The sequence below is a fragment of the Megalopta genalis genome, chromosome 1, assembly GCF_051020955.1.
Source record: "Megalopta genalis isolate 19385.01 chromosome 1, iyMegGena1_principal, whole genome shotgun sequence".
Taxonomy (NCBI): domain Eukaryota; kingdom Metazoa; phylum Arthropoda; class Insecta; order Hymenoptera; family Halictidae; genus Megalopta; species Megalopta genalis.
Genome location: NC_135013.1, coordinates 696,625 through 717,327, shown reverse-complemented (window position 1 = coordinate 717,327; position 20,703 = coordinate 696,625). Strand labels below are relative to the sequence as shown.

The 20,703-nt window shown below is 47.0% G+C and overlaps 2 protein-coding genes across 2 annotated transcripts in view; one reads left to right on the top strand and one right to left on the bottom strand.

The window, feature by feature from the left end:
* LOC117217736 (uncharacterized) overlaps positions 1 to 20,703 on the bottom strand; it is a 90,001-nt gene that overhangs the window by 48,821 nt on the left and 20,477 nt on the right. The window lies entirely within an intron of this gene.
* The window catches only part of LOC143263852 (BUD13 homolog), a 51,622-nt gene continuing 46,362 nt past the window's right edge, over positions 15,444 to 20,703 (top strand). Inside the window, 1 exon segment of the mRNA XM_076528609.1 lies at positions 15,444 to 15,759. The gene's annotated coding sequence lies outside the window, so the exon portion shown is untranslated.

Here is a 20,703-nt window from a genome sequence, read left to right as displayed (position 1 = left end):
TTTAAGCGCGATAAAGGAAATGGAGGGGGCGAGCCGCGCCGAGCCGAGCCGAGCCGAGTCGAGTCGGATCCGCCCCCTGAGGTCCAATTAAATTAACGAGGATTCGGGAACACCGTGGAATTGAAAAACATCGTTTAACCGGCAGGAAATTACATATTCGGCTGAACCGAACCGAACCGAACCGAATGATTTAATATTTAGACTTTGGACGTTCCCCGATAGTTCCGCCAGCTAACGCCGCCATTTTGAACGATCGACGCGCCGCGTCAGGCCGGTCGCGACGTTTCTCGATGTTTACCCAGCAGACCGTTCGGTAATTTACACCTAATCCTTTTAATTATTAGATCGCGGATTCGACGCGTTCATCGAAACCAGTTCAGGGGCAATTTCAATTCGGTTCCTTATCGTTGGTATTGTCGCGATCGTCGGAGAGCAATTTTAATGGTGGCTTCCGGTCGAATTAACCGACGCTAACAAACAATTGTTTGTTTGCGAAGAGGCTGCGAAGTTCGCGCGGTCCGACCTTGCGGAAGTTGGGGAAGTTGAGAGTGATTAAAGTTGATTGTTCCGTTCGCTTCGGGGCGTTGGATTACAAATTCTTCGGGAACAGAAAGTTCGAAGTCGGATCTCGAGGAAGTTGAAGAGTTAAGAAAGGCGAAACTTCGGGGATTACAACTATTTCAATAAAAGGGAACAGTTGAAGAAGTTGATTGTTTTTAGTTACTAACGATGAATTTACAAATTCTTCGAAGTGGAGCTTAAGAGGGCGATTCGCGTCGATCCGTGCCGCGTTTTCGCATAAATTTTTCGTAAAACAAAGCAGAAAGTTCGAAGGTGGATCCCGAATGTACGCAGTCCGATACTTGAAGAAAGTTGCAACAACTGTTTCGACTAGCGGAAGCGGGTGTAAAATGGATCGTGTGCCGAAAACGCTTTACCGAGAGCGAATCTTTAGCAACGGCCGACTTTGACATAACCTCGGAAAGGAAATGCGATAATAAAGTACGAACGGTGAGTAGCGCATTGTTTAACCACTTTAACGAAGCCGTGCCTTGGGCCGCTGTCCCGTTGTTTTTTTTTTCACGCACTCTAACGCAAAATAACCGTTGGAAGTCAACGACGTATGGTCGTGCGAGAGCGAGCGCTAGTGCGAGCGCTAGTGCGAGCGCGTGGAGCGTTTGTTTTGATTTCGAGTCTTTGGCGGCGCCGCGGTCGAACGGTCGAAGGAACTGCAACGCTATTAGTCTCCAACCGTCGAGCGTTTTTCAGTTTTTGTCCGAGCCGCGGAGCAACTGGCAGTTCGCGTTTCGTTCCACAGACTTTTTTTTACGTATGTATGCACGTTGTTCTCGTTACGTTAGTTACTTTATATTATGTTACCGTTTCGCTGAACGCGCGCGTATTAACACGCCGCGCTATAATTGTTCGGTACGAATAAACATTTTTATTATTACAGAATAAACTGCAACAACAACGAATCGCCTAGCGCTGTTTCCAACGAGAGAACGGCGCGTACTGCGCGCGGGGTACGGTGGAGCATAAAGGTAGACCGGAGCAATTGAAATCTACGAATCGCAGAGAATATTCGTGTGGTTCGATAGTCGACTGTTTGAACGTTCAACGACCACTCGGGCGGAGTGAAACACCGGAGGCTACTTAACAACGAATTGATCCTTCCATCCTTCGTTGCTGGAAACCAGCGGCGAAGTTCGGCGAGCCGCGATGTCGTGTGCCAGACAGAATTGACAAAATTATCGGGAGCAACGGAGTAGAGACCGGGGACAATGAGACAATAAACGCGTTTCCCTTTGTCGAAGTTCCTCGTCGAACCTATTGTCGCGCGATCCCGCACCGCCGCGAACACACACGTTGGTAATATTTACGTGTGTGTACGTACGCGTACACGTATAGGTATATACACGTATATGTACGTATGCGCAGAAATTCGTTGTATGTACGCGTTTGCAGCCGTCGTCACTTTCCTCCTCCATACCGTGCGATAAAGGTGCAACGAGAGTGCAATCGGAACGGCAAAGTGACGGGAATCGCATCTGGAGTGGAACCCCTTCGAGGAACGTGTACCGGGTGGCTCCGAAACACGGATTTCGGTACGCGCCAGCCGTTGGCAAAGTGTCAACCACCGTTAACCCTTTCGGTACGAGCGCCGGATATATCCGGCATCCAACTGGTCACCTATGTGGCCGAGTGGTGGGTATACAGGGTGTCCCAAAATTATGGTATTTCCGGGAAATGAGGGGTTCTCGAGATCGTTCGAAGCAACTTTTTCCTTAGCGAAAATATTCTACGAGGCTTCGTTCACGAATTATCGACGAAAAACAGTGACCAATGAGAGGCGAGCTCGATTGGCGCGAGGCGGCCGAACCAACGATCGCGCGAAGCCCAGATGCGCCGATTGGCTCGGCTGCCTTGCGCCAACCGAGCTCGTCTTCGATTGGTCAGTGTTTTTCGTTAACAACTCGTGAACGAAGCATCGTAGAACATTTTCGCTAAGGAAAAAGTTGCTACAAATCGCCCAGGGAACCCCTCATTTACCGGCATCCATCCGATGGCCGATATGGACAAGTGCCGAATACATCCGGCATTCGTGCGAGCCATATTTCTGACGTATTAGAAATTATTCTAATAAAATCTTTTCTTGCAAGGATTCCGAAAAAAACAGCTACAGGTATAATCGTCGTTCGATCCGAATTGATTTATAAAATTTGAGGTTACATTTTTCTTCGAAACTTGTTCATAGATTTGAACATATTGCAGGCCCTTTACAGAATGTTTAAAGGAAACGAAAGATTTAGAAACGGATTCAGCACAGTTATTACTTAAGAAAATCTTCGTACAAAAGTGGACCGACCCACTGTGCTATGCGCGCATTTTCGGCGCGGCACCCCGTACAGCGGGAGTGTCACGGCTGACAGCGCGTTCGTACCGAAAGGGTTAAAAAAGACCGTGCGAAAATCCGTTTCGAAAAACGATGCAAGAGTTCTCCGAATAGAACAGAGTAGAACAGAGTAAAACAGAGCACAAATGAGAACCGCCATCGTAAAGAAGAAACATCTCGCACGAGTACAACACGGTTTATTCGCCGCAGAATTTTCTCCAGGAATCGCCGGCTGTTCCTCCATTTTCCTATACCACAGCTGATAAAAATCGCCTTCTTCCCCCTACGCGCAGCGCAACCATGTAAAAGCATCTTCGAGATCCGCGAGGTCCGACGACGACCGCCTCGAATTTTTCGGTTTACCAGGGAAACTCTTGGTTTTTCCTCGGTTTCCTCGAAGACAAAGAAACCGAGTGGATTCGCTGGGGTCGCGACACAGAAACCGGAGATCGACATTTTTTCTCCCGAACGTCGCGACGCTTTTCTTGGCCCTCGGAACGAGCTTCTCGTTTTTCTAGAACAGCCATAGGTAGAAAGTTGTTGCAGGAAGTCTCCGGATCCTCCTCTCGAAGAAGGGCACGAAGGACCCCGCGCATCTTGCCGGGTGCAGCTGCAAGGCCTCTTCCTCGGATGTCGCGTGTTCTCAGTTCCCAGCATCCAACGGGGTCTATATCCGACGACGCATTATCTGCTTTGTCGCCCGCAGCACTCTTTGCTCCACTCTTTGCCTCTCTCTCTCTCTCTCTCTCTCTCTTCGCCTGTCCGCTCTTCTCGTCTCTTCTCTTTCCCTCTTTTATCTTTTCCTCTCCTCTCCGCTCTTCTTCTCGGCGAACGCGGAGCCGCGCCATAACGCGACGGGTGCATCCAACTCGAGTCGTTCCCGACCCGACACTCGACACTCTCGATACATCTCTCCGCGCTCCCCTCGCCGTACGGAGCTCTTTTATGTCACTTGCCCGTGCATCCCCAGCACCTGGATTTTCCATCGTTCGACCCCCGGCAATCCAGGCTGGGGCACGCTTTATTCGATAGCAAATGGAAAAGAAGTGCTTTATCCTTTTGCGTCTGGACTGTGAACTCTTCTGCAGGAGGCATATCCCGGTGTATTAAATAGGTTGCGTAGCGATAGGTTGCAAATAAAATGCAACATTCTGAAATTCTTTAAACGATTTTGTCGATTCAGACATTCTCGAACCCCGGACCCGTCCGATCGATAATTACAGTAATGTCTCCCGTAGTGACGCTCAGATTGTCCACTAAAATGAATAATTTTGGAAGAGGAGCCTTGCGACTTGTTTTTATAGTTACCGATTTCAACGATTATAAAAACATGGTGCAAAGCCGGAATAATCCTATCTCCTGTTCCCAAATTTGTCCATTTTCTGCACAATCTAAGCGACAGTTAGGGAGACATTACTGTGTCCGAACACCCGCGTTTTTCTTACAGTTACAGTAATGTCTCCCTAACTGACGCTTAGATTGTCCAGAAAAATGGACAATTTGGGAAGAAGAGACACGATTATTCGTGCCTCGCTTTTATAGTTGTTGACAATCGATAACCATAAAAAACGAGCCACAAGGCTCGAACGAACGTATCTCCTCTTCCTAAATTGTCCATTTCTGTGCGCAATCTGAGCGCCAATTAGAGAGACATTACTGTCATTCGGATAACCGGATACTCGATTAACCCTTTCGCTACGGCAGTTCCATCCGACGAAGTACCGTCACCGAACGGAAACTCGCTCCGGAAATATGCACAGTGCGCGTGGTTTCTGTATACATGTTGTTCCAAGTCTTAAATAATAACCGTGCCGAATAAAGCGATCGTTGCTCTAATGTAACAAGTATATTTACATTTTTAATTTAAAAAGACTTACAAAATTATAGGTAACACAGGTATTTATATAATTACAAAGCCTAACGATTAATTGTTTAATATAATTAATAACGAGACGAAAATTATTGAAATATAGTAATATGTAAAAACTAATAATATAATTCTCTGCGATATATTTGAAAGCAAGAATCTATACAAAGGCCAACATCGCATCTTTGCACTCGTACCGCGAATCCGTTCTTTTATCATTTTTGCTACAGATTACGCATCTCCGTCTTCTGTATACGCTTCATTTCTATGCCGCATATAGGGTGTCCCAAAAATGTCTCGCAATCCGGAAATGGCGGGCTCCTCGGATCATTCGAAGCAACTTCTTCTTTTACAAAAATTTTCTCCGAAGCACCGTTAACGAGTTATCAACGAAAAACAGTGACCAATAAGAATCGAGTACGGCTGACGCGAGGCGGCTCAGCCAACCAGCGCACGAAGTCCAGTTCCGCTCATTGGCTCGGTCGCCTCGCGCAAGTCGAGCTCGCCTCTCATTGGTCACTGTTTTTCGTTGATAACTCATCATCAATGGTGCCTCGGAGAAAATTTTTGTAAAGGAAAAAGTTGCTTCGAATGACCTGAGGAATCCGCCACTTCCGGATTACGAGACATTTTTGGGACGCCTTGTATATGCGGCGTCCGTATCCACAAGTCGTCGAGTGGATGCCGCATATATGCAGCGCTCGGCGCGAAAGGGTTAAGGTACGTCCATAGCGCTGGAATCGGTTCTCTTCGAAAAATCTCGGAATCTGAAATTGTGCCGCGTGATTCACAGAAATATAAATTTTTCCTCCAGCAGTTCTCCAGGATTCCTCTGTGCGAAGCGTTCCAATTTTTTTCGCCCGAGATCCAATTTCTCGCGGAAGTCTTTCCAGCACTCCCCCTCTGCTTTGATTCTGTTTCCTAATCGTCCCCCGCGACTCGTTGCGCGCGCAAAAGAGAGAGAGAGAGAGAGAGAGAGAGCCCCCCATTGTTTCCCGTCGATTCCAGGGCTGACCGAGTTGGCTCGAGATTCTCGCTCCCCCCACGGTTCTTTAATAGCCGCGCCAATATTTCGGGGTAATCTGTCGCGAAACGAGCGGATCGCGATACACCGGCAGATGGATAGAGATACACGTATACAATATCGAGGAGAGGTTCTGAAACGCGATCGTTGATCGACACGAATCCTGATCCCGATCCCGATCCCGATTCCGGTTAATGTGGCACGACAACGAACGCTTCGAACCGGCCAGATCTGGCGTCGAGAGAATTAAGCTTGGCCACTGTCGAGTCCGAGTTCGATCGGAGCGTTCTCCGGTTTGCGAATCTCGTGCGAGAAGATCGGATCCGAAGATTGGAAACGTTCCGATTTCGAGATCTTATCTAGAATCTAATTCGGAGCTGTCGCATCATTACTTTTTAGAGGGATGTTCTTACTCTTCGTAAATGAAGAAATAGAAAATTCGCGAAACGAACACGGTGAAAATCGCGAATCACACGTTCTCCGTGCAACGCGAGAGCGGTTTTCATCGACAAAGGCGACAACCGCGCGCAGAATTCATTCGTGCATAAGAGCAAAGAGGAACGGCCGACGATTCGAAGCGTAGCAAAAAAATTGGAACGCTCTTTACGCGTCTCGACCTCGAGAGTCGATTTTCACTTTGGACGTACATATTAGAATTTCATAATTTCCAAGGAGGAAGTCTCGAAGGGGCTGTTGTTCCGGCGGACGAGCGGAGCGCACGCGAGGCCAGCAACAAGGAATGATTTATCGCGACAACGATTCGCTTTGCATCTGCTAGTATTTTCAAGACGCGCGGCGCGACCGGGGCCGAACATTATCTTTCGAGGGATGCTTTCACCCCGAGAAGAGAAGGCGGTGTACAGTAATGTCTCCCTTAATCGACGCTCAGATTCTGCAGAAGAATGGACAATTTTTGGAAGAGGAGATACGATTATTCGAGCCTTGTGGATCGTTCTTTTATAGTTGTTGACAATTCGTAACTGTAAAAGCGAATTTTGCGTAGCAAAAAACAAGACGACGGCACAAACCGCGAAAACTTCGGAGATTCTTCGAGAACGTTTTTAATCCTTTGCACTCGAAACCATATCAACTGTAAATTTAAATTAGCTTTCTCGACTTATGGTGTTTCCATTTTAGCGACAAAGTGCATTTTACGCGTACGGAATCGAGTCTTGCGACTCGTACAACGGTTAGACTTTTAACAATTCTTTATACCTAAGCTTCGATATTGTTACGGCGACTTGTCCAAATCGAGTCGCTGTAATGTGAAACTGTCCTGTTGCGAGCAACTCCTTAAAAAATAATGGAAGATAGGGGTTGCCAAGGAAGAGTGTTACCAACGGACAATCAAAGAGTCGAGATCGGACCGTCGAACGATCAACATTTCAAATTCAGGGATCTAAAATATAATTGTATCGAGTTGTATCATAGTTTATATTCTTTATCGTAAATAAAATACCGCGACGCGATAGAAACGGAGCGATTCGCAACAATATTATAAAAATTATCTTGGAACGTGGTGTAACTATTTTAGCGGTGTCTCGGAGTCACCGCTCGAGTGCAAAGGGTTACAGTAATGTCTCCCTTACGGACGCTCGGATTGTCCACTAAAATGGATAATCGTATCTCCTCTTCCCAAATTATTCATTTTTCTGGACCATCTGAGCGTCAATTAAAGAGACATTACTGTATCCTGGCTGTTCTTTATTTTCTTCTTTTTTTGCGATTACCCGGAGGAGCGTTTAGGGCGTTTAGGTCGTTTACGCCGATCTTTGCCTCGTTCGCCCGTAATTCCTGCGGCGTTTTCGCAACGCCTGCGTCTGTTTTTCGCGTCCGTGCAACTCTCGTTTCGCCCTGTAATCGGCTCGAAAGCAGCGGCTCCGGGATACGCGCGCCGGTCGGATAACACGATTCGTAACATTTTATTATTCATCCGTGATTCATGCATTATTCACGGGGGTGGCCAAGATAAGGGAAAACCGCCGGATGATATTCAAGCTCATTATTTTATAAACGTTTTCGCTTCTGTCGCCGACGGATTCCAGTCGACGCGTCCCATTCCCTTTCTCTTTCTATCTCTCTTTCCACTTCTCTTGGCGCATCTGCATAGCAGACAATCGAAGGAAAAGTTTTAATTGGAGGATGCCCAGACGATACTTCCACGATTTTTCGTCTAACGAGGCTCGATCGCATAGAAACCACCGGCGAGATCTCTTTTCTCCTCTCTCGTCCCGTTCTCGTCACTCGTCGCGTCTCGTCTCGTCGCGCTTTCCTCGTCTGTCGAGATACAGACGGTCATGGGAACGACGAATCTCGTTTCTGAAGGTACGGAAAATTTCTTGGACGAGTAATAATCCTGCCATGAAAGCTGCACGAGAGACGAACGCCGATTTTCCCGCGATTTGTCTCGATACGCTGCTCGAGAGGCTTCGGCGGATGGAGCTGCCGTCGCGAAAGGGTTAAAAATACAATAATGTCTCTCTAATCGACGCCCAGATTGGCGCACAAAAATGGACAATTTGGGAAGAGGAGATGCGATTGTTCGAGCCTCGCGGTTTATTTTTATAGTTATAAATTATCCACAATTATAAAAAACGAGCCGCGAGGCTCGAATAATCGTATCTCCTCTTCCCAAATTATCCAATTTAGTGGACACTCTGAGCGTCGGTAAGGGAGACATTACTGTACGCGGAGCAACGTATAGTCCTCGCGCGACAAGAAGGCGCCTTTGCGCTTATATTCCCCCCACCCCCACATTTATTTAGCTGCCCCTAAATCGCTATTACTCGATCGCTATTAGCCGAGAACGGCGGCGAAGATCGTCGTTGGTCAATTCATATTATTCGGAAAGCGCGAAAAGATTCGATTATTTTATAATTTTTACAGTAATGTCTTTCTAATGGACGCTCAGATTGCGCACAAAAATGGACAATTTGGGAAGAGGAGATACGATATTCGAGCCTCGCGGTTTATTTTTATAGTTATAACTTGTCCGTAATTATAAAAAGGAGTCACGAGGCTCGAATAATCGTATCTCCTCTTCCCAAATTGTCCATTTTAGTGGACGATCCGAGCGTCGGTAAGGGAGACATTACTGTACAGAAATCTGACGGCACCGTTGACGATCGAACGCGATCTCGGAAGGTTAGCTCGACGCGGGCCAGCGTACAAAATAAGAAGAACGATTCGGTAGAACGGGTTTTCGCGTACATTCGCGAGCAGCAGATCTCGAAAGACGTCGAAAACGTCTGGATCGAGAGATCGATACGATCCGGAGGCTGATCCGCGGATAATGCATCGCCAATCGCCGTGATTATGCCACGTATTCCTGTATTTGGACCGCGCATTACCCGTGGATATCGATGTCATTGGACACGGACGAAACCCGGCGAATATACATGTACGTACGTGCATACGTGTACGCCGCGGAGTATGGAGGAGCACTGACGTCACCGGTCGTCGGTGCAACGCGAGCCACGCGATCGATTCGGGTATGCAATTATCGTGATTTGTTCCCTCCGCGTCGTGGGACTGACCGCAGACTTCCGCATTAACTATATTCGGATCAACCGGAAATGCTAACCGACCGACATCTCTCTCTATTTCCATTTTTTTTCCCCGAATATCGAAAGTACACTAATGTCTCTCTAATTGTCGCTCGGGTTGTCCACAGAAATGGACAATTTAGGAAGAGGAGATACGTTTGTCCGAGCCTTGCGGCTCGTTCTTTATGGTTATTGATTGCCAACAACTATAAAAACGTGCTGCAAGGCTCGAACAATCGTGCCTCCTCTTCCAAAATTGTCCATTTTTTTGGACGATCTAAACGTCAGTTAGGGAAACATTACTGTATAGAGAATATTTGTGAGTGTAACCTTTAAGAAATCTGGGATCGATTCCTCCGACTTGTTTTTAATCGAATACAAATTGAATCTTCGAAAAAATCGAACAGCGCCTACTATTGCACCGATTTTTTCGACTTACTAAAATTAATGCATTCTCGACCTTTCTTTAAAATCGATCGAAGAAGAAGCGACCGTCTGCAGGGTGTACCGTAATTGTGTCAACACCTGGAATGGGGCGATTCCCGAGGCGATTCGAAGTAACTTTTTCTTTAACGAAAATGCGATCTGCGGCTTCGTTCGCGAGTTATCGACGAACAAACGGTGACCAATGAGAGGCGAGCTCGGCTGGCGCGAGGTGGCCGAGTCGACGAGCGGTCGAAGCGCAGTTCCGCTGATTGGCTCGGCCGTCTCCCGCCGGTCGATCTCGCCTCTCATTGGCCTCTCATTTTTCGTGGATAACTCGTAAACGAAGCCGCGGAATAAATTCTCGCCGAGGAAAAAGTTACTTCGAATCACCTCAGGAATCACACCTTCCCGGATGTTAACACAATTATGGGGCACCCTCTCTATGATCTATAGTCTACATATACCGGGTGTTCCACAATTATTTTAACAGCCGAAAATGAGGAGTAGCCGAGGTGATTCGAAGTAACTTTTTCCTTCGCGAAAATGCAATCCGCGGCTTTGTTTACAAGTTATTAACAAAAAACACTGACCAATGAGAGGCGAGGGCGCGAAGTTCGAGAGCCCGCGGCACGAGGCTTCGACAGAAGGTCGGGACGGACTCGAGCCGCGTTCGAAGTATCGAACAAGTCGCGAAGCGTGAACTTTCCGCATTTTTTTTTACTACGTAACAGTGATATTTTTAAGAAAAACGCTGTTCACCTTTACTTTAGAACGTCTATTAATTATCTGGTGCGCACGAGACCTCGCGTGTGCCATATGAAATTTTTATGCAAGATGTACAGCGAAGATTAACAAAGCTACATATATCTATACGACTGCGGACCCTGGACAATCGCTTCCAGCTTCCGATCGCTCGAAAAAACGTCGACCCTAAAGGCTCGTCTAAAGGTTCGCCAATGTTTCGACACGACGAGCGAGACGCGGGGAATCTTCGGATCGAAGATCGCAACAGTTTCGGCAGCGAGAAACGCGGCCAAACATTTCGACGCGGCAACGGCATTCGGTGTGTTCACTTTTGGCGTAGCGGCAACGTAACGGGGGTCGAATAAAAAAAAAAGAGAGAAAGAGAAAGAAAAAGGAAAAAAGGCAAAAATTCGGATGTAATCATGCAGGAGTGGCCTTTGAAGTCCGCGCGCGTTTCTTTTGAGCCTGCTCGTTTCGAGCCGTGCCCATATATTTTTAGTTACCAGCGCGGCGCGGCGTCTCTTTTCTTGTATATTACCGCGGGTGCGCGATGTAAAGGGCCGTTTTTGCCTGTGGTCCGAATAAATGGCGAAGCGGAGGCCATGCGTGCCACTCAAAGCCGTACTTTTAAATCTACTCTCATCTGCCCCGGCCATTATATGCCGAGATCCGATTTTTTTCTTCGCGGTCTCCCCCCCCCCCCTCCTTCCGTTCCCGGTGGCCGGGATACGAGAGGTAAATCGAACGAGAAACTCGAAATGACCGAATGCTGGACGAATGCGTTACCCGAGACGCGACCTCCTCTCTCCGTAGGCCGCCGGCCGCCTTCGAAACTCTTGCATGCGATTTCGTTTTCGGTCCTCCTCACACCGTATCCGATACTCTCGATAATTATTAACACAAAATGGACAATTTGAGAAGAGGAGATACGATTATTCGAACCTCGCGGTTTATTTTTATAGTTATATATTGTCCACAATTATAAAAACGAGCCGCGAGGCTCGAATAATCGTATCTCCTCTTCCAAAATTGTCCATTTTAGTGGACGATCCGAGTGTCGGTAAGGGAGACATTACTGTACGCGGAGCAACGTAAAGTCCTCGCGCGACAAGAAGGCGCCTTTGCGCTTATATTCCTACCACCCCCACATTTATTTAGCTGCCCCACTGCTGCGGCACTCGATCGCTATTCGCTGAGAACGGCGGCAAAGATCAAACCATCGAAATTTCAGGTTCAGCGTCGCTTTCGGAAAAAGAGAAAAAAAGATGAAAATCGCACGGAACTTTGTCACGCGACGTTCGGTGCCGCGTTGCTAGTGCAACGTGCAACGCGATTTCTTCATCGAATTTTGCTCCGAACAGCCCCACCGTCCGCGATCCATTTGAAGAATTTGCAACGCGCGAGCAAGCCTGGTCGCGTGGATTTCCCGGGCTCTGCGCGCCCTTGTGCCGAAACAACGACAACGCGCCAAGAAAGAGGAGAGGAAATGAAATTTCCATTTTACCGTTCCGACCCTGGTCGAAAATGTTTCGCACGAATATCCGGTAGCGAGACCGGTTGGGAGAGTCGCGGGAGAAATTTCTGGACAAATAATTGAGCGAGTGGAAAACGGTCGAAAGGTGCAGCGGGCCGCGAGCAGCGAGCAGCGCGAGTTAATTTGGCCCGGTGTTTTCCGAGAGATTAAAACTCGTGGTTTTAATTAAAAAATGGTAACAGGAGGATGTTCGTTCGATGGGCGTTCCGCGCCCTTTGCTCTGTCAGTTACGCCACCGGGGCCGACCGAGAAAACGACCGCGCGCGACTCGGAACAATTCCTCGTTTTTGCTCGATTTTGCTTCGGCCGCACAGTGGCATAAAAGCCTGAAATCATGGTCAAAATCCTAAAAATCGAAGTTGTCGTCGAGGAGTTTTCGACTTACGGATTGGATAGTTTAACGATGCGACCATGCGGTGGGAGGGAACGAAATGACCCATACTTTCATATCCGAATGACAATTGCACTTCGAATTTCGAGTTTGTCGGGCAGTCGTTACTCGCGAGCATGACCGACGGTACGAAGCGGATTGTTTAAAGCGCGTATCTTTTTGTGGGAATGTTTTTTCCTCAATCGTGTAGAATGGATATCGTTCCCAGTGATAAGTACAACATTTTGTACCGCTAACGTCTCACGAATCGTTAACTGTTACATTGGTAAAACGATAAATCGTAGATCCAAATTATAAGAGCAAATGGAACGCGTTTACCGTAAAGTTATAGTCGAAACTTTTGCGGCTTACGAGGGCCTGCTTTCGAACTTACCGGAGCTATAGTTTATAGTTTCGTCCAGCTGCGCTTAAAAAATTGGCTGCATCGCGTTGCACTTTTTTCAGTTACAAACATTTTTGCGAGTCAATGTACGGGAAACTGCCTCGCGAGAGTATCCAAGACGGTGTAACTTTCTACGAATCGTGCCAAATTGCTTACATGGTTTCGAGATGTTAGAAAAAGCACTTTATCAGGCATGTCGAGAATTATTTTGAAAAAAATGAAATTTGTTAGAATGAAAAAAATGTTTCAGTACTGTTTAACTACGAAAGAACTGTTCGTGAAAGAAGAGTACGTCGGCCGGCGCGGCGTACAGTAATGTCTCTCTAATTGACGCCCAGATTGCGCACAAAAATGGACAATTTTTGGAAGAGAAGATACGATTATTGGAGCCTCGCGGTTTATTTTTATACTTATAAATTGTTCGCAATTATAAAAATGAGCCGCGAGGCTCCAATAATCGCATCTCCTCTTCCCAAATTATCCATTTTAGTGGACAATCTGAGCGTCAGTAAGGGAGACATTACTGTACTCCGCGCACATAGAGTTTATAGGAGGATCGAGCAATCGCGGCCGGCTCGCACGCGCGGACCATCTTTTTCGACGGATCGAAAAAAAAAAAGAAGAAAGGCGGAGCAATCATGGTGACTGTGTCCGGAGGTTAAAGATAAATCTTATATCGGGAACGCGGTATCGCGGTCGTTCTCCTTTTCTCTCGGAACGCCGCGCACGATTACACGAGCTTCTACGCCTAAACGCTTTCTTCTCGTCTTTTCGACGGTATCGACGCGCCGAATGTCAAGGTTAATTTTATTTAAGGAAACTCAGCGTTCACGGCTGCGCGTATTTTCTCTTCCGTCGCGGTTTCTCGGCCCGATTTCGAATCGATCTTTGCGATGTCCGCGTTCCGAGTGCCCGTTCATTCTCGAACACGCTTCAAAAAATCGTTTCGTCGGCTACGATCGAACGTAGCAAAAAACGAGACGACGGCACAAACCGCGAAAACTTCGGAGATTCTTCGAGAACGTTTTTAATCCTTTGCACTCGAAACCATATTAACTGTAAATTTAAATTAGCTTTTTCGACTTATGGTGTTTCCATTTTAGCGACAAAGTGCTTTTACGCGTACGGAATCGAGTCTTGCGACTCGTACAACGGTTAGACTTTTAACAATTCTTTATTCCTAAGCTTCGATATTGTTACGGCGACTTGTCCAAATCGAGTCGCTGTAATGTGATACTGCCCTGTTGCGAGCAACTCCTTAAAAAATAATGGAAGATAGGGGTTGCCAAGGAAGAGTGTTACCAATGGACAATCGAAGAGTCGAGATCGGACCGTCGAACGATCAACATTTCAAATTCAGGGATCTGAAATATAATTGTATCGAGTTGTATCATAGTTTATATTCTTTATCGTAAATAAAATGCCGCGACGCGATAGAAACGGAGCGATTCGCAACAATATTATAAAAATTATCTTGGAACGTGGTGTAACTATTTTAGCGGTGACTCGGAGTCACCGCTCGAGTGCAAAGGGTTACAGTAATGTCTACCTTACGGACGCTCAAATTGTCCACTAAATTGGATAATTTGGGAAGAGGAGATACGATTATTCGAGCCCTGCGGCTCGTTTTTATAATTGTGGACAATTTATAACTATAAAAATAAACCGCAAGGCTCGAACAATTGTATTTCCTCTTCCCAAATTATTCATTTTTCTGGACCATCTGAGCGTCAATTAGAGAGACATTACTGTAGTTCGTCTCTCCTCCGCGGCGGCAGAAAAATATCTCGAATCCTCGCGGCATTTCTTTCCTGGAGACGACCCACGGCATTGGAAACACTTTGATCCTGCTTCAAGCGAGCGCGTGCGCCATAAATGTCCGGAGATGCATGGGTATAACCATGGCTCGACCGCGTCGCAAGAACGTCCCAAGGAGCCTCCGAGTGCAACGATAAAGCGTCGCGCGGGGCCAATGGGCCAGGCAGTTAATCATCGCGCGGCTAAAAACGGGAGAAGCTTCTTGCGAACTTTTTCTTTTTCTTCCCTTCTTCTTTTTTCCTTCTTCTTCGCGAGTATCGTCGAGAATCCACCAGGAAGACGACAAACATACCGGAGGGTACCGAACCGAGTTAGGCGAGTAATTTACGAACGAGCCGGTGGGACTCTTCCGGGCGAAGGAGGAAACGGGTTAAGGGGCTAGTATTCTGGTCTAAAATTTTGAAAAGCCAGCCTTTCGTTCTATTTTCCTCGGGACCGTCTTCGAAAACAGGTCCGCGGAAGAATCTCTTTAGAGATTTTTATTTTCTCTTTAGATTCTCTTTATTCGAATTCGCGCGAAATAACGAAACCACGAATCTTTCGAGCGTGTCTCTACGTGTACTTTCATGTACAGTGACTCGCATTAATATTCGGACACGATATTGTTGTAACTCGTAGGAGAAACTTCGAACTTGGCCGTGTTTTTCTCGAAGCTGACGAAAATACCGACCGATATAAAAAGAATTTACGGTTCTCGGTTGTTTTCACCTTGTCTTGTACGCGGGATATTTCGAGACATTTTTTCGGGACATTTCGAGCGTTCGACGCTGCCGCGGTCGAAAGAACGGCGACCTTATTCGATTTCTAACGGTCGAGCGTTCTTCAGTTTTCGTCAGTTTGCGGAGGAACGCGCAGCGTTCTCGTTTCGTTTCGCAGACTTTTTATAATACGTACGGTTGGTTAATTGCTTTGTGTCGCGTCGCGAAATCGTCAGCGAGTGGTAATTCGATCTGTCGTGGCTCTCGTGCGCCGAACGAAACTTATGCGAGTAAAAGACGACGGCCAGCTATCGAGATGGCCAGGTATCGAGACGGCCAGCTATCGAGACGACAGCTCCGGACGATAAGAAAGCGACCGCTGGTCGGAGTTTTCCACGGCGGAAAGGCCTGATAGGGTGGCTCTCGAGGACAAGGTATGTCCGACGACTTGCTCTCTCATAGTTATCGTTTTATTACCGAGGGCCCAGGCACAAGGCATACACGTGCGATCCGTCGGGGAATTTTAACCACTTAGCTGTGGCGCCTCTTTTTCAATGCGCGCACCTATACGTGTCGCGAGAATCGAGCGACGACGAGTATACTCGTTGAACATAGATTAAGCGTTGCTGTTAAAATATTGGATCAAAGTGACGGTTTCATTTTATAAAATTAAGAATTTCATTACCAATGTTTACTTGTTCGCTTGACATTAACCCTTTGAACGCCGAGTTGTCCGACGTTGAGCGTGCGCCACGGACCGCCCCCTCGGTACGAAAAAGCCTACCGTGGGCCTCGTACTTTTTACGAAAGAGCGCAAGTTGAGCAGACCGAATTTTCATCGTAAGATATATCGATTGTAACCGAAATAAATTATGCGATGACCTCGAAAGCCTCGATAACCGTTTATTTCATCGAGCAACGATAACACGAACGATATAACAGCGGTAAATTATATCTTTTAAATTGAAAATTTCATAATTTTGTATCGCGTGGTGAATCTCGAAGCAGGGTTCGATACGTAAGCCAATGTTACATTTTTTGCGTTCGTGACGCGAGTCGGTTCCGCGATTATTTTGAGCGCGAACAGCGCATCCGCGTCGCGAAGAATGTATTTTTATTTTCTTTAATTACGCAGGGTGCAGGGAAATGCCTCTCCGTTAACCAAAACGGAAAGTCGTTCGAACGAACTCTTCCTCCTTTAGCCTCTACTCTATGCGGTGGGTATTCCTGCAAAATATCTTTCACGAGAAGCGGATGAAATTTTTCAAACGTGTCAGTTTTATTGTTAGCATTTTTATAAAGAATATACGCGTTGTATATAGCGAGGTCTAAGAGGTGGAAGAAATATTTGTTATACCATTTTGTCCTTTTTCGAGCGCGGCGAAGCGAACTCAAAATCGTATCGAAAAATCCGAAAAGATCCCCTCGAAACATCGTGAACTCGCGACACACCGAAAGCGGAGGGAGGGCTCTAAACGGTAAAAAGAAAACAGAGTCGTCTTCCTAGGAGGTAAGCGACGCGGATAAATGATTCAACGGCCACCGGAAACAGCCAGCGTTTCCGCACCCTGTCCCTCGAGCACTTTCTCAAACACGTCCGAACAAATTTGTGTTCCGCTCGGAAGAACCGAGCTTTCTCTTCAAGTCCCCTCTTCCTCTTCCTCCTTATTTTCTCTTTCCGTTCCGTCCGCTCTGCGAAATGAAAAGCTGGACTGGAGGAGAAATAAGAACGTCGGAGAGAGGACACCGGATGAGTTTGAAGAATCTCGGCCGGGCCTGGAGAGGAATTTATTAAGCCATCGGCAGCAATTACGCGGAATCGTGAAAATTACGGCGCGATGGCGGCAGCGAGGACGCCGCGCGACGGTTTCTTTGTGCGCGATGCGCGCTGACCCGGATTTTTGGAACCGACGACGGACGAATTTAGTCTTTCGAACGCGTCGCGCGCGCCCCGCTTCTGGATCCCGATTAAAGCGCGCCCGACGTGGCTCGGGGTGCTCCTGCGGGAGCAATCGATCGGCAAAATCTCGCTCGAACGCTGTTCCCAAGGAGGACGACTTCCGTTTCGGCCGAGAGACGAGAATCCGACTCGGTTCCGTTTTTTTATATACGCTGACTTTCGGTTTGCTCGATCGTCGACGTCGACGACCGATATCGTGCGTAATTATACAATAACTAGATCGAGAATTTTGGGATCGTGGCAATTCACCGCTATCTCCCACCGCTCCAAAATTCGTACTTAACCGTTTGATTCCCAGGGAGTATTGAAAAAACACTGTCGAAGAATCCCAAACAGCGCAACCGCGCTTTCTCTAAAATCTTGACATACGCCGATGTTTTTCTTTTTTCGGGTGCCCCGGGCATCGATTAGATTTTCCAGGTAGACAATCAGCCTCGGTCGCGCAGCAGTCGTTTGTCCAGAATTTATGGTCGAACGTGTCGCGCGTCTTTCGTGGCTCGTTACAAACGAAACTGTTCGCGCCGAACCGAAAACTCTTGCTCCGCGCCGTTCGTTCGACGGCGCGCCATTTTCTTCGCTCGCGCATTCCCTATACCGACGATGCCGGTAAATTATGTAATAATTATGGCAAGCGCGTATAATGCGCGTTGCAACGTAGACCCTCGTCTACAGGCTGACCCAAAAATGTCTCGTAATCCGGAAATGGGGGATTTCTGATGTGATTCGAAGTAACATTTTCCTTAACGAAAATGCGATCCGTGGATTTGTTTACGAGTTATTAACAAACAACGCTGACCAATGAGAGGCGAGCTCGAACAGTGCTAGGCGGCCGAGCCAATCGGCGGAACTGGATTTCTGTCCCTCGTTGGCTCGGCCATCTTGCCCCAGCCGATCTCGCCTCTCATCGGTCACGGTTTTTCGTTAATATCTCGTAAACGAAGCCGCGGATCGCTTTTTCGCTAAGGAAAAAGTTACTTCTAACGACCCGAGGAAACCGCCATTTCCGGATTGCGAGACAGTTTTGGGACACCGTGTATATCGCGACCTCTGTCTAGGTTGCGCTTGTAACTGTTCGAATTTCAATTACTTGAACGACTTAACCGTTCGAGTCCCAGGAGGTATTGAAAAAACACCGTCGAAGAATCCCAAGCAGACCCAAGCAGCGCCATAGCGCTCGTTTTATTTTCTGTTGAGAAATACCGAGCGGCGCGATAATAATGAATTAAAAATTTGTATTTTCTAATGTATTATTGCATTATTATAGTATTATTCTACCTATTGTAAAATGTACCGTTTACATTAAAAGGAGCCGTGCGATGTATTTGCTTCGGTAAATCTGAGCGCGCTTCGACGATCGGTAACGCACCGTCGGTTGTCCACGATGTTCGAGATGTGCTGGGTTTTCTCGACGTAAAATCTCAACGACGCGATCGCGCTGCTTGGGACTCGAACGGTTAAATAAATCCATGTTACATCGAGAAAGGAATTTTACGTCGAAGAGAGGAGTTCGTTAGTCGTCTTTCTATCCCATCGATCTTGCAATTAAACCGCGAACATTTGAACGTCCGCAATTTCGAAACAGAATCGAGAAACAGTCGAATCCGGGATTCGACGGAGAATTTAGCTTACGATACTTTCATTGTACGATTCGTTTGCCGGAAGCATCGGAATCGTCTGTGTATCTTTCGGTAGAAACGTAAACGCGCGATTCGAAACGTTGCTTCGTTCAACGCCATTTATCTAGCCTCGATTCCCCGGGATTAAAATAGAAATCGGGATTAAATAGAAGTTTTCTTCGCAACGAACGATCCGAAAGCAATATCGGCGAGTAAAGAACAGGCGAGAACTCTTGCTGGTTCTTGCGGATCGAATAACTTTGGCAAACGCCAAATGGTATAATTTCATTCGTTGAAATGGAATGAACGAAATTTATCGTGCGATCGAATCGGGGAAAAATCAATTATTAGGGTTAGTTCGAAACCGGGGGGTTCGATCGTTCTCGCTGTAACAGCGGCCGATTCGGATGGAACGCGGTGGTAACGGCAACGGCAACGGTAACGAGCGTTGGCACAGTCTATCCAAAGTAGAAGGAGGACGGGGGAGGGGGCGCCGAGTAACTCGTCCATGCAAATTGGCATTAATATGCAATTGGAACAATAGATCCCAATTAATTATCCCCGGTTAATTGGGATGCCGCGGCGGGCCCCACGGAAGGCGTCTTAACGAAGTTACCATGCATGCCCGCTAATTCGGCAACAAAACTATGCGAAACTGCGGCCGCGTTAACTAGAAATTAATATTTACCACTGCAATTCGAGCTCCGGCTCGGTCGCGGCCGTGGCCGCCGTGCCGAGCCGAGCAGAGCCGCGCCGAGTCCCAGTCGCGTCGGCGGCGGTGTTATACAATTTCTATTCCTCCAGGAATATTACCAAATTGTTATTATTCCGGCGCGTGCCGCCATTGTCCCCTGCATTCGCGACAATAATTTTCATCGCGGAGACAATATCGTAACTGTTTGTCGCGGATAAACGCGTCGAGAGAGAGAGAGAGAGAGAGAGAGAGAGAGAGAGAGAGAAAGAGAGAGAGACTGTTCGAGGAAGAGAATTACAGTAATGTCTCTCTTCTCGGCGTAACTCGAGTATGCCAATACTGACGCCGAGATATTGCTACGGCCCTGTAATTTATCGATTTTCTCGCTATGCTAAAGTTCGATGGTATTGATGAACACGTGTGCTGCGGCACGCGTCGCGGCTCCTTCGACTCGAATTTCCGGAAGACAACTCGTAATGCAATGACATAACTTTTTTTAATTTTAACATTTTAACACTAATCTTTTTTTTAACATATTGCTGACAGTTTTCCGATTAAAATGAGACCAAACACGATATAGTTTGGACAGATATTTCTGTCGACAAAATCAAAGATGATAGACGTTGCACGTAATTTACTGCCAAGATGAACGTGGTGTGCGGTGGAAAAGAGTTTAGGCAAAGTTGTCGACTTTACCGATGCCGTAACAAATAATGTAAAAAAAAATTAATTTGTAAATAATTCATCTTCAAATTGGCTAAATGTCGTGTTCTTTCTCGATGTTCGACATCTTAAAATTCTAGGGTCAATGGAAAATGTACAGAAAACAGTTCTTTTACACCCTCCACGCGTAGACTCGTCCTCAAAATGATGTCGCTTCTCCCATCCCAGCAAATCTCAAACATGGAACTCTTCGTTCTCGGCGGTCTTCGTTTCCTTCTGTCTCCCATCCGTCCTTTGGGTTGGTGCCGCACGTTAAATCAACAGAGACGAAATGTCTCCCATCCGTGTAAAGCTTCCTATTCCCGATGTCTAACGTAGGCTTGAATAGCGTAACTTTGGTGACATTTTCTTTCGAAAAAGATACGTACATACCTTCTTCGACCTT